The following is an 11,691-nucleotide window of genomic DNA, read 5'->3' on the forward strand; positions in this document are numbered from 1 at the left end:
GCTGCAAAAGGTTCCATAGACAAAAATAGATAGGTCCTTGTCCCCAAGGAGTTTGCTGTCCACAAACAGGCTGTGTGTGGGGGGGGGAATCAACAACATGGAGAAGCAAGACTGAAGAGGATGAATGAGGGGAAATGGAACCGCATGTACTTAAAATGTGTTTGCCAAAACAGTAAATCAAAAATAACCCTGCCCCACTGTTGTGACATTGGCTATATGTATTGCACCATTTGTATGAAGCATTTCCATTGAGGTCTTAACAATACGTGTGAATGGGCCATGGCATGCAGCCATGCTTTTAGGGTGCACATGAAAGACTTACATGAAAGAGTATTTTAATAATGACCAACATAACAATTCTGAGACTACAGAAGTTGCCATTTGCACCGTCCTTTAGAAAAGAGGCAATGTGCATGCAGCCTGCAAAGTGAATGTTATGTTATGAAATAACACTGCAGAAAAGTAAGTACCCTAAAAGCTTTTGAATGTTGTGAATCATGGACTGTGAATGGCACGCCTTTTGAAAAATAAAATTTCTTTCTTTCCTTTTAAAAGGTGGATGCTGCTTCAGTTTGGCATAGTATTTCCTTCATAAATTGTGATTAGGAGCAGGAGCTCGGGGGAACTCAGTTCCTGCACCTCTCAGGTGGGTATCTGCCATTCTAAGAGAATGAGAGAGGTGTTCATGGTGAATTCCAACACCTCTTTTTCTAGGAAAAGAGCACGGATTAGGAGCCCATTAATGCAATTAAACAAGGATCCATTTTGATGTGGGATAGCATCACATTGCTCTATTAGAGAAGCAAAGCTTAGTTTTCTCTGTACTTAAAAAAAGAAAAAAGTGTTGAGAAGGATTGGCATATGTATCTATACCTGACAAGGACTTAGTGTTTGTAATAAGGCCAGGTAGGAATTCAAGCACTCACCCCGCTGCCCTGTGTTGCACAAAGATGCAATGATGGAAACAGCTGTACACTCCAACCCAAAGCCCTATGTGTGCTGTAATGCACACACAAGCCATAATCCCAAGAGCTACTTGAGGCATGCTTGAAGGCTTCCGCATGCCAAACCTTGGAACAGCAGATCCCCTGTGCCATATGTCAAACAGCTTTTTAAAAATCACATTTCAACAGTGATTTGATGTGCAATGTGAGAGGCTGCTGCTCAGGAAATACATGTCCAAAATCCCTCTTGCTGTGCACGCAACTATCTGTATTGCTCTTTTGAGTCTTCAATAATGCTACTGTGCCTGCAGATTGTGACAGTGTCACAAATGCCCAGTCCAAGTATTGAGGAAGTTGAGACAATGGGAAGGGAGCAATTAGGACCCAATAGAGGCAAGATGGGAGAAGATGGAACAGAAAGCCTGCTCAGGCAAGAATTACTATTGATGGAGACCTATCACACCAGAAGCCAAGGTTAACAATAAGGTAGAAGTAATTTTCATAGAGGTATTATAAACAGGGAAGACCAGAAGTAGGGACTGGTGAATCACAGCACTTGTGCAACTGTTCAATTGTGATTCTGTTCCATCCCATTTATACAGTGGTATGTACATTTTTTAAAAACCACCCATGTGCAATTCTAAATGTATGCACCCAAAACAAAAGCCATTACACCTGTTTACAAGGTGATCCAATACCCAAGGCCTGCTTTTTATTTGATAAATAATGACTGCTTGGAATAGATACAGAGTATGTCACAAAATATGCCCTGGGAGCAATGAGATGTGTTGATGTCCTATCCCTCCTAGGGGTATTGTTTTGGGGAAAAGATGGGTGCCTCCAAGGAAATTTGTGGCCCCATTTTCACTACCTCTGACACCACCCACCCACTTTCTAGCCACTGTGTTTATTGCCTGTTTATCCCCCCCCCCCGAAACACAAATGTGGAATTTGTTTGAGTCAGAATCCCAAAGGAGGACTACATTCCAATCTGAACATTAGTCAAAGAGGAGGAACTCTGATGCTGTGGCATGCCTAACCACAACACCTGGGTAAACCTATGCTCAGAATAAAGAGGTGAGCCAACTGCTGTTGCATTAAGAGGGCCACAGTGTCAGGCTTCAGGGAATCCTATACCTTGCACAGTGGCAGCCAAGAAGCAGATAAACAAGAAGAGTTCTTACCAAGTAGTTTATTTAATATACACAGAGGGAGACGAAGGAATGTGGTCTCTCTTAGATAATGGCATTGTTCCAAGTAAAGTCCCACCCCCTCAGTCTCTCCTATTCTACATCATCCTTGTGCCAGCTGATCTGTTATTTCTGCTTTCTGAGCTTTCTGTTCTACTACTCTCAAGGCACACCTGGTTCTGGAAGGGGTGGCGGTGGAATGCTCTCAAGAGACACTATGTTAGTTGTCTCCCTCCTAGTGATTCTTGTTCCTGTATTTGCCCCAATATTTTGCAGCTTCTCCCCTCTGCAGCCTCTGAACTATGCCCTTCTGCAAACCACTGTTCTGAATCTATACTGTCCTCCTCTTCTCCGGAAGGTGCAGGAAGAGGAGGGGCAGTCCCCACAATTCCTCCTCAGTCCAGTCCCTGATACACAACTTTAGTAATATTTAGAATAATAAATACTAAATTGGGGTGGTTAAACGCTGGCTCAAGGCGATCCATGTGCCCCCGAACACATTTTTCTGGCCAAACGAGATCCCACATATTTTGACAGTTGGTGGGGAATCAAATAGATAAAAAGGTTTTTTTGTGTGTGTGTGTGTGCGCGCGCGTTTTTAAAAAAAGATTAGCCACCCCTGCATCTTTGTGTGAGAACCTTGGTTAAGGCAGGCATTGCTTTGCAGCCCTGTACCCCCACCTAGATAACAAAGAAGCCTTTTTATGCCTGCGCTCACTCATGGTGAGTTGTCTGCTCGTGGGTGGCTTGCTAGGTCACTACTTATGTAGGTTTGCTCTAAATAAAAATGGAGATGTGACCATCCACTGTTCCACTATATTAAGCTACTTCCATTGTTGAAAGCTCTTTGGAGTTTTTGTTTATTTCTTTACCTTGATTTACTTTTCCCTATATTACTTTCCAGGGAACGTAATGTGTATTACATTTTCTCATGAAGACTCATCAGATCTAGGATGGTGGCATACAGGAGCACTATATCAGACAGCTTTGTTTATATAAAGTTCAGAGCAGCAGAACTGAATCTTGCATAAATCCCTGCAGCCTTTCTTGCTGTGCAAGTTTATGTTAGGGTTAACAATGGAGCCATTTGTTGATCCTGCAGAATGTTCCAGAATGCCTTCAATCACTGCAGACCTGCCCACCCTAGACTATCTTACATAGGAGAACCTGGAAAAGGACAAAGTTCATGGTCAATGATTAGTTTTATGGCAAAGGTAAAAAAAGAAGAGAAAAGGAAAAAGAGGTAGAGGTAAAGTCCAGTCAAAGGCAACTATGGGGTTCCGGTGCTCATCTCATTTTCAGTCCAAGGGAACCGTCATTTGTCCACATACAGCTTTCTGGGTCAAGTAGCTAGCATGACTAAACCATTTCTGGTGCAATGGAACACCGTGACGGAAACCAGAGTGCATGGAAACACTGTTTACCTTCCTGCCACCTATTTTTTTACTTGCATGGGCGTGCTTCCAAACGGCTAGGTAGGCAGGAGCTGGATCAAGAGCTCACCCCATTGTGCGGATTCAAACCGCCAACCTTCTGATTGGCAAGCCCAAGAGGTTCAGTGGTTTAGACTACAGCACCACCCACTATTTATAGCAGGGCTATTCAGAGGAGGTGATATGGGGCAGTGGCACTAGGGTCTCCAGTTGTCGATTAGTTGCCAGATAAACAACGACATGCTTTATCTGTTTGCTTGTATGAAACCATGGACACTTTGTTCTTTGTGCAGGGGCACAGCAACGAACCACGTTCATTCACTTTTCCTCACTGTCTCCCACTTTACCTTGATTGCTTTAGAATTGCAGAGTTAAGAAGCTGGTTTCTAATAGCAACTATTGTTAAAGAGAAGCTGATTAGTTATAGATTTAGACTTAAGCAACTGTTGTCTACCCCTTAATCTGTGAGGTAATTGTATACCTGTCTATAAAGAAAATAACTAAGTGCAGACTTTGCCTTTTTATCTTCTTCCCCAAACCCTCATTCTGAGAAAGGGCCTCAGAAGTACAGAGCTGAGGCTTCAGAAGTACCCTGGACAGCTCCCTGCAGGGTTTTGGCTGCCACCTCCACAAGCGCAAAGGTTTGGTGTTGTTTCAGCTGTAGCCATCCTCAAACTGAGCCTTCAATAGGAGAGGTAACTCTATTCCAATTGCTAACTCTATCTTTGATAAGTGGAGCCTCTTCAGTTAAATGGGCCCAGCTTGCTTTAGCAATGAATGACTCAGGAAGAGTAGAGGAGATTATGGTTCCACTAAGCCTTCTGAGAAGGGACGCGGGTGGCGCTGTGGGTAAAACCTCAGTGCCTAGGACTTGCCGATCGTATGGTCGGCGGTTCGAATCCCCGTGGTGGGGTGAGCTCCCGTCGTTCGGTCCCAGCTCCTGCCCACCTAGCAGTTCGAAAGCACTCTTAAGTGCAAGTAGATAAATAGGGACCGCTTTATAGCAGGAAGGTAAACGGCGTTTCCGTGTGCTGCGCTGGTGCTGGCTCACCAGCTGCAGCTTTGTCACGCTGGCCACGTGACCTGGAAGTGTCTTCGGACGGCGCCGGCTCACGGCCTCTAGAGCAAGATGAGCACGCAACCCTAGAGTCAGACACGACTGGTCTGTACGGGCAGGGGTACCTTTACCTTTAAGGCTTCTGAGTGGAGAATGGCACACAACATCCCCAGGCCAGAAATATAATGGCACATTGGGCTCCTCTTGCGCAAATGCTTCTGATTGGATATGTATACCTGGGGCTGGTCCTGAGGCCAATTCCCCCTTGCACTCAGAATCTTCAACTTCATCTCCTGAGGAAGAAGAGTCTGATCTAGAGGGTCATGACACACACATATTGAGATGTTCTTCAAATATAATCTCAAATCAATCATGAAACACAGAAGAGGCAAAAGATCTAATTCTCCCAAGAGGGTTTGGTGGCCTGCTTGTGAATTCCTGCTAGAGTTGCCCTAGTTTATAAAGGACCATCCTTTATTTGAAGGGCTGTCAGTTCCAAAGATAACCATCAGGAGAAAGAGCATGAGCCTTGAAGTACCTGGTCAGCAGACTAAAAAGGCACATGGGTAATATGCAAACATAAAAATTAGCATAGGAAATGTTGTGCACATGTATATCCTCTTTCGTCCTCTCTTCTATTGATGCATATCATCTTTTCGATGAGGATAGGTTGTTACCAAAATGCCTGTTCCTATGCTTTAGCAGCAGTTTTTGTAAATATGTTATAGTGAGTTATCTCCATGCTATGAATATGCATCTTATTTGCTCATCTGCTTTTCTCTGCAGATGAGTTGCAAGGGAGAAAATTAGACTAGGTGAATCTATTCTTATCCAGTCAGTTGGCAACCCTAAATCCCATGCCAACACCATAAGGTATCTAGAGTCAGTAAACATATAATCAAAGTCAATATTTTTGTTTCATTGTGTATCTCTATTCACTTACATTGAATCCCCATAATCTATGTGTTAAAACAAAACAAGTTTTAAATGTTCCCTCCATGGCTTAATGCAACAGTTACATTACTGCTGCTAATTAAATACAACTGAAAAAACTTCATTCATAAACACTGAATCTGCGGAACTTTAATCCTGCAAATGAAACCACTGAAATATTTTCCTAAGCAGCAAAGTATAAACCCTGAAAGCCATCTAGAAACTTCCATTGCTCCTTCTATTTATCTTGCACACAAAAACTGTTTTGCCTTCAGTTCATGACTACAGGGTGGGGTGATAATTGCAGCAGTTACAGTTTGACTAACTTCCTAACCTTTTGGTGAATGTTCAATTAAATTTTATTGTGTAGAAGTTAACAGCAGCTATCATGCTATAAAGTTCTCCTTGAGACATATTAAATAGCCACAGTTGACTTTTCAACTGTCTGTCATCAAAACTGCAGCTATACCAACATTTCCCAAAGTTTTGATACCTGGGGTGCAATGATGATGATGTGTGTGTGTGTGTGTGTGTGTGTGTGTATCACCTTTTCTGCAGATGGGACGCAAGGTAGCTTACTGATAAAAACAAGAACTGCTAAAAACATAGAAAAATAAATCATTAAAATGCAATTCAGCATTGAATTAAAACTATATACGTATATAAAATTTACAGTGGTACCTGAGGTTAAGTACTTAATTCCTTCCAGAGGTCCGTTCTTAACCTGAAGCTGTTCTTAACCTGAAGCACCACTTTAGCTAATGGGGCCTCCTGCTGCTGCTGCGCTGCCACTGCATGATTTCTGTTCTCATCCTGAAAGCAAAGTTCTTAACCCGAGGTAATATTTCTGGGTTAATGGAGTCTGTAGCGTCTGAAGCGTATGTAACCCGAGGTACCACTGTATTTAGAATGTACCAATAACTGCAATAAAATCAGCATAGCACCATCCCTTTAATTGAAAGCAGTCAATCCCGAAAGCTTATTGGAACAAGAAAATTGTGACCTGCCAGTGAAAGGACTGCAAGCTGGGAGCAAGTCCAGCTTTTCTGGGGAGGAAGTTCCAAAGTCTGGGAGCCGCCACTGAGAAGGCCTGTCCTGTCCCCACCATGTATGCCCGTGAGGGTGGCAGGTTTGAGGGAAGGCCCTCCCCTGAAGATCTCAAACCCCAGGCAGCTTCATATGAGGGGATATTATCTTTCAGATAACTTGGACCTGGGCTGTGTAGGGCTTTATCGGTGATGACAAGCATTTTGCAAGGAAGTGGTATGTTCCCTATAGCCAGCTGCTTAAGCAGACCTAATTCTGGATTCTATGTATATTTATACATTAATGTGTAAGTGTATAAATGTATATGTATATTTATACATTATATCCTTTGCTTAATGAGACCAGCACTTTGACTGTGCATGGAAACAGACAGGTAAGCAGGGCAGCCAGTGTAGCAAGGGAGGTGCTGTAACCTTCCAGTAGTCCCAACAGTTAACTTCATCCCCAGAAACACACTCCTTCATTGTCTCCTGAGGCAGATGGGTGCCCACCAAAGTAGACCCATTGAAATCAATTGGATTTAAGTTAGGGGCAGGGGTTGCCATGGTTGGGCATTTTCCAAGGCTGCATCCCAGGGCTTGGATCACTGACTCCCTGACTTGTCTACAGTACAGAAATAAAATCCACATGCATTGCTCCATCCAATTTTGCCTGTCCCCACCCACCCATGTCATGTGGCACTGAGAAAGTTGTCCAGAAGGCAATGTGGCCTTTGAACTGAAAGAACATTCCCTACCCCAATATCTTCTCTTCTTCTCTGGCGATCACTCGTAGCTGAGTAAGATTGTAAAGGAAGGCAGACTATGTTTAGGGCCTTTTCTAGCCCCTCCCCCTTTTTGGGAGCAGACTGGATCTTAAGTAGGGTTGCTCAGTCATGGATACAGCTGCTCAGCTGCCTCATTCCTTGAGTCAGAGCGATTGAATCTGTATCCACCACCCATGTGCCGGTTCATGACTAGGGGCTTCCAGATTCCACAGCCCTGCCCCCTTTACCATTTGCCGATAACCATGGGACTTTTGGGGGGTTTGGGTTTTGGATGGGTTTTTGGAAGACATCTGTGCGTGAATTTGTTTTATGTGTGTAGATCAGTGCATGCTGACCAATGCACAGTTTTCGCAGTAAAACTCTATTCCGATGGCATGAGTATCACAACAACCGGTAGATTCTGATCTGCTGCAGCCTTCATCTGCCTTAACAGCCATTGTAACATACTGCTTGTTATCATCCGCCTGTTCTGCCGTTGAGGACTTCTTGGATCATTCTTTGTCTAGCTCCTCCCCTTTGAACTTACTGCCTTGGGTGACCCTGCTGGGAGTATGAAACTCCTGACGGCTTCGTTCACAAGGGTCATAGGAACATGCAAGCCCACTCACACTGTAATCTCCATGTTGTGAAAGTTAGCATCAACATTTCTACCCAGAACTCAATGTAACTGAATGGCGAAAAGCCTTGAGGGACACTTGCATAATCTAAAGTCAAAACCTGTTTCATCCCAAAGAACCTGGGTTCAATACCATGCTTGTCAAGGATAACAGCATATAATAGAACTGGATGCATAGCTACTGTTGGCTTGTTCCAAAAGTTAAGTGCAGAGTTCAAGCTGCTCACCTTTAATTCCCTCCTACTAAAAACTTACTGAACCCTAAACAACCTTCGCTGTGGCTGTTTGCCATTTTTCATTAAGCAAAGGATATACAGGTACACATCAGTCAAACACAATACAGTATTTATGTCAAGCTGGCGTGTCACTCTAGTTTAGGTCTGCACGGCAGCTGAAGTGACAAGTTATGTCTATCCACTGGAATGCAGTCATGTAATTTCTCAGGAACACATGTCACCACAGTATAAATTAGCTGTGCTTTTCCTAGCTGAAAATAAGTCAAAATCATTTCGCATTTTCTGTAGGACTGGAGCTGTCTGCCAGTGGTGCAGAGCGCATGGGGAACAGGTACACAAAGTTGGCTGATTTATGAGACACCACTTGTCAGTCTTGTTTTCCGTATAACAAGCAGCAAGATGAAATGATAGAAAGAAGCATGATGGGAAAAGTTTAGTCTTACAAAAAGTTGTGTCAACACTGGAAGCAGATTCCATATTAGTACTGAACAGACACACACACACACACACACACACACACATTCAGGCTAATATCTGAGATTTAAATAAAGAAGTGAATAGATTTTCCCCAGCGAGTGTCAGAACAAAAATGGAATTATAACTCTATAAAGGTGTACTGCATAAATACAATCATTATGAAATGGTCTATCATTGATACCAGTAGTTCAGCAGTAGTCAGTGTAGCACCCTCCAGGTATTGTTAAGCTACAACTCCCAGTGCTTTACAATGTCCATTCTTCACTTGGCATTACCTACAGTAGGGATGTGTGTGGCGCTCTGGTCTAAACCACTGAGCCTGTTGGGCTTGCTGATCGAAAGGCTGGCACGATTTGAATCCCCTGACGGAGTAAGTTCCCATTGCTCTCGCAGCTCCTGCCAACCTAGCAGTTCGAAAGCACACCAGTGCGAGTAGATAAATAGGTACCACTGTGGTGGGAAGGTAAACGGTGTTTTGGTGTGCTCTGGCTTCCATCACAGTGCTCCAATGTGCCATTCAACCCCACAAGAGTGACTCAAGAGAGCTATATATGCTATATAAATTATTATTTAGCTATGATGCTATAGTTGTGATGATATCAAGGGCTGGGCAGAGAAGGAGAAGTGGTGGAGACCGCCTCCCCATCCTGACCCTTTCAGGGAGGAGGAAAAGGAAGATAGTATAGATTTACAACAGGGATTTGAGGGAGGTAGCAGCTTAGAGGTAGTTGAGGGGAAAAGTTGGGAAATCATGGGAGAGCCAGAGCAACACCTGGCTGACATGTTGACACTAGAAAGCATCCCAGACCCACCATCTCCCAGAATCTGGCAAGCCTTAAAAGTAGGAGAGCAAACAGCTTAAGACAGAGGGCACTTAGTGGCATCCATAGAGGAGATAATGAGGTTGGTGAATGAGGAAGTGGGTGGTGGAGATTTACTCAGGACAACACCATTAACCAAGAGGCTGGGTTCTATAGCTTCTCTCTGTAAAGTTTGAAATAAAAAAGGACTGTATGAAACTTTTCCTTGTCTTTATACTATTCTGGGCAACCAGCCAGGATCTGCTGACAGCACCCTGACAGCAGGGAGCAGAGAGCAATAGCAATAGCCATTCAAATTACATACCTTCCAACCTTTCTTGAGAAAGGAAATGTGGTTGTATGAATCCATCCCAAAGTCAGACATAAAGTTGATTATTTGATGGGTACAGTGTTGTGAATGTATATCTATTGGCCTAAACTTGATGGGTTACAAACTGGCAAACCTATCTAAAACTTTTCCCCAATAGTAAAAGTTAATATATCCCCCAAATAAAACTATTCATCACCTGTTATGGAGATCCATCTTGACAGGGCTGAGATGCAGTCTGACTGTTAACTGCTTTTGGCTTTACCAAGACTTAAAGCATAGCCTCTTTGTGACATCACATGTGACATCAGAATGGCATATTTGCATTCAACCTAGACTATCTCCATGCCAACAGCAATGGCCAGTAAACATCTGCAACCAAGTAACCATCAGCCTGACTACCCAGTGGTTTCTATCTAGATTATTGGATGTTTAAATTTTGCTCTCATAATCAAAGCCTGGAGAAGAGCTGTGTACATTCTGAAAACCTGCTTCCACTGTTAAAGAAAACTAATTGTCAGAGACTGGGCAGAGGGGACTTAGTGCCACCCGTAGAGTAGGTGATGATGAAGATGATGAGGAAGTGGGAGAGATGGGGGGTGGAGTGGAGATTCACTTGGGACAACGCCATCCAAGAGGCTGGGTTCTATAGCCTCTCTCTGTAAAGTTTGAAATGAAAAAAGAACTGTAAGAAACTTGAAACTTTTCCTTTGCTTTATACTTTCCTGTGCAACCAGCTGGGAGCCGCTGACAGCACCCTGACAGATGCTATATAAATTATTATTATCACCATCATTATTATTAACAATTCAAAGACAGCTCTGGAAGTCTCTGTCCTGCATCCTCTTCCCTTTGCTTTCTAATCTGTGCCCAGGTTTCTTTCCTTAAACAACAGTGGTTGCTAAAAAGTTGCACACATGCAACTTAGTCTCCATGAGATTTGAGTGTCTGGATTATAGCCAATAGAAATAAATGTCCTTTTTATGATAGTGGCCATTAATATTCATGGAAGGAAAGTGGTAGATCTTGGCAAAATATTTTTGAGCATTTACGCATTACAGTGGTACCTCGGGTTACATACGCTTCAGGTTACATACGCTTCAGGTTACAGACTCCACTAACTCAGAAACAGTACCTCGGGTTAAGAACTTTGCTTCAGGATGAGAACAAAAATTGTGCTCTGGCGGCGTGGCAGCAGCAAGAGGCCCCATTAGCTAAAGTGGTGCTTCAGGTTAAGAACAGTTTCAGGTTAAGAACGGACCTCTGGAATGAATTAAGTATTTAACCCGAGGTACCACTGTATAAGGTTATCATGAGGTGACAAGCAGCTATAGTCTCTCTGCATGTGAGGAACAGCTTGGTGCAAATGAATCTCAACAATTAGCCAGCGATCTGTCCTGAAAATCAGTGTTTATGTCATTACAGGCTGGATATGACACCTTCATGGAAAAGTGCTGTGACACCTTGGAGACTAAACTGCCTTATATGTTATCTGAGCTATTATAGGCAATGGCCTACTTCATCAGGTGATAAGCACTCTGGGGAGTGGTAGACACAACATGTAGCATAAAATTAGGGCAGTCTCTCAAGCTGTTTTGCTCCCTAATGTAAAAATGATCTCACTTTCCCCTAGCATATCGTTTTAACGGTTGCAGTTCTGTGCCCTCCCTTGAGGTTGAACTGATTGGCAACTTTTTTCCCCTAGCCCATACTAGTGTCTAGAGAAAAAAGGCAATGGGATGCAAGCAGGAAAATTGTATGATGGGCACACAACATAGGGCCTTGTTCCTCAAAGGAGTTGAGAAAGGAGGCACTCTTTTTTGCCTACTTGAGGGCTTCTTTATTTAGGACAACACCTATTTTA

General features: G+C 43.3%; 1 long non-coding RNA gene across 1 annotated transcript; it reads right to left on the reverse strand.

Moving 5' to 3' along the window:
- Window positions 1–2,976: 2,976 nt before the first annotated feature.
- LOC310767326 lies at window positions 2,977–10,087 on the reverse strand. The gene is made up of 2 exons (XR_014550871.1): window positions 10,027–10,087; window positions 2,977–3,301 (listed from the first exon to the last, which is right to left on the reverse strand). It is a non-coding gene; the product is annotated as an uncharacterized lncRNA (long non-coding RNA).
- Between the last annotated feature and the right edge of the window lie 1,604 nt (window positions 10,088–11,691).

Source organism: Podarcis filfolensis, assembly GCF_964270895.1.
Source record: "Podarcis filfolensis genome assembly, chromosome: 7".
NCBI classification, from domain to species: domain Eukaryota; kingdom Metazoa; phylum Chordata; class Lepidosauria; order Squamata; family Lacertidae; genus Podarcis; species Podarcis filfolensis.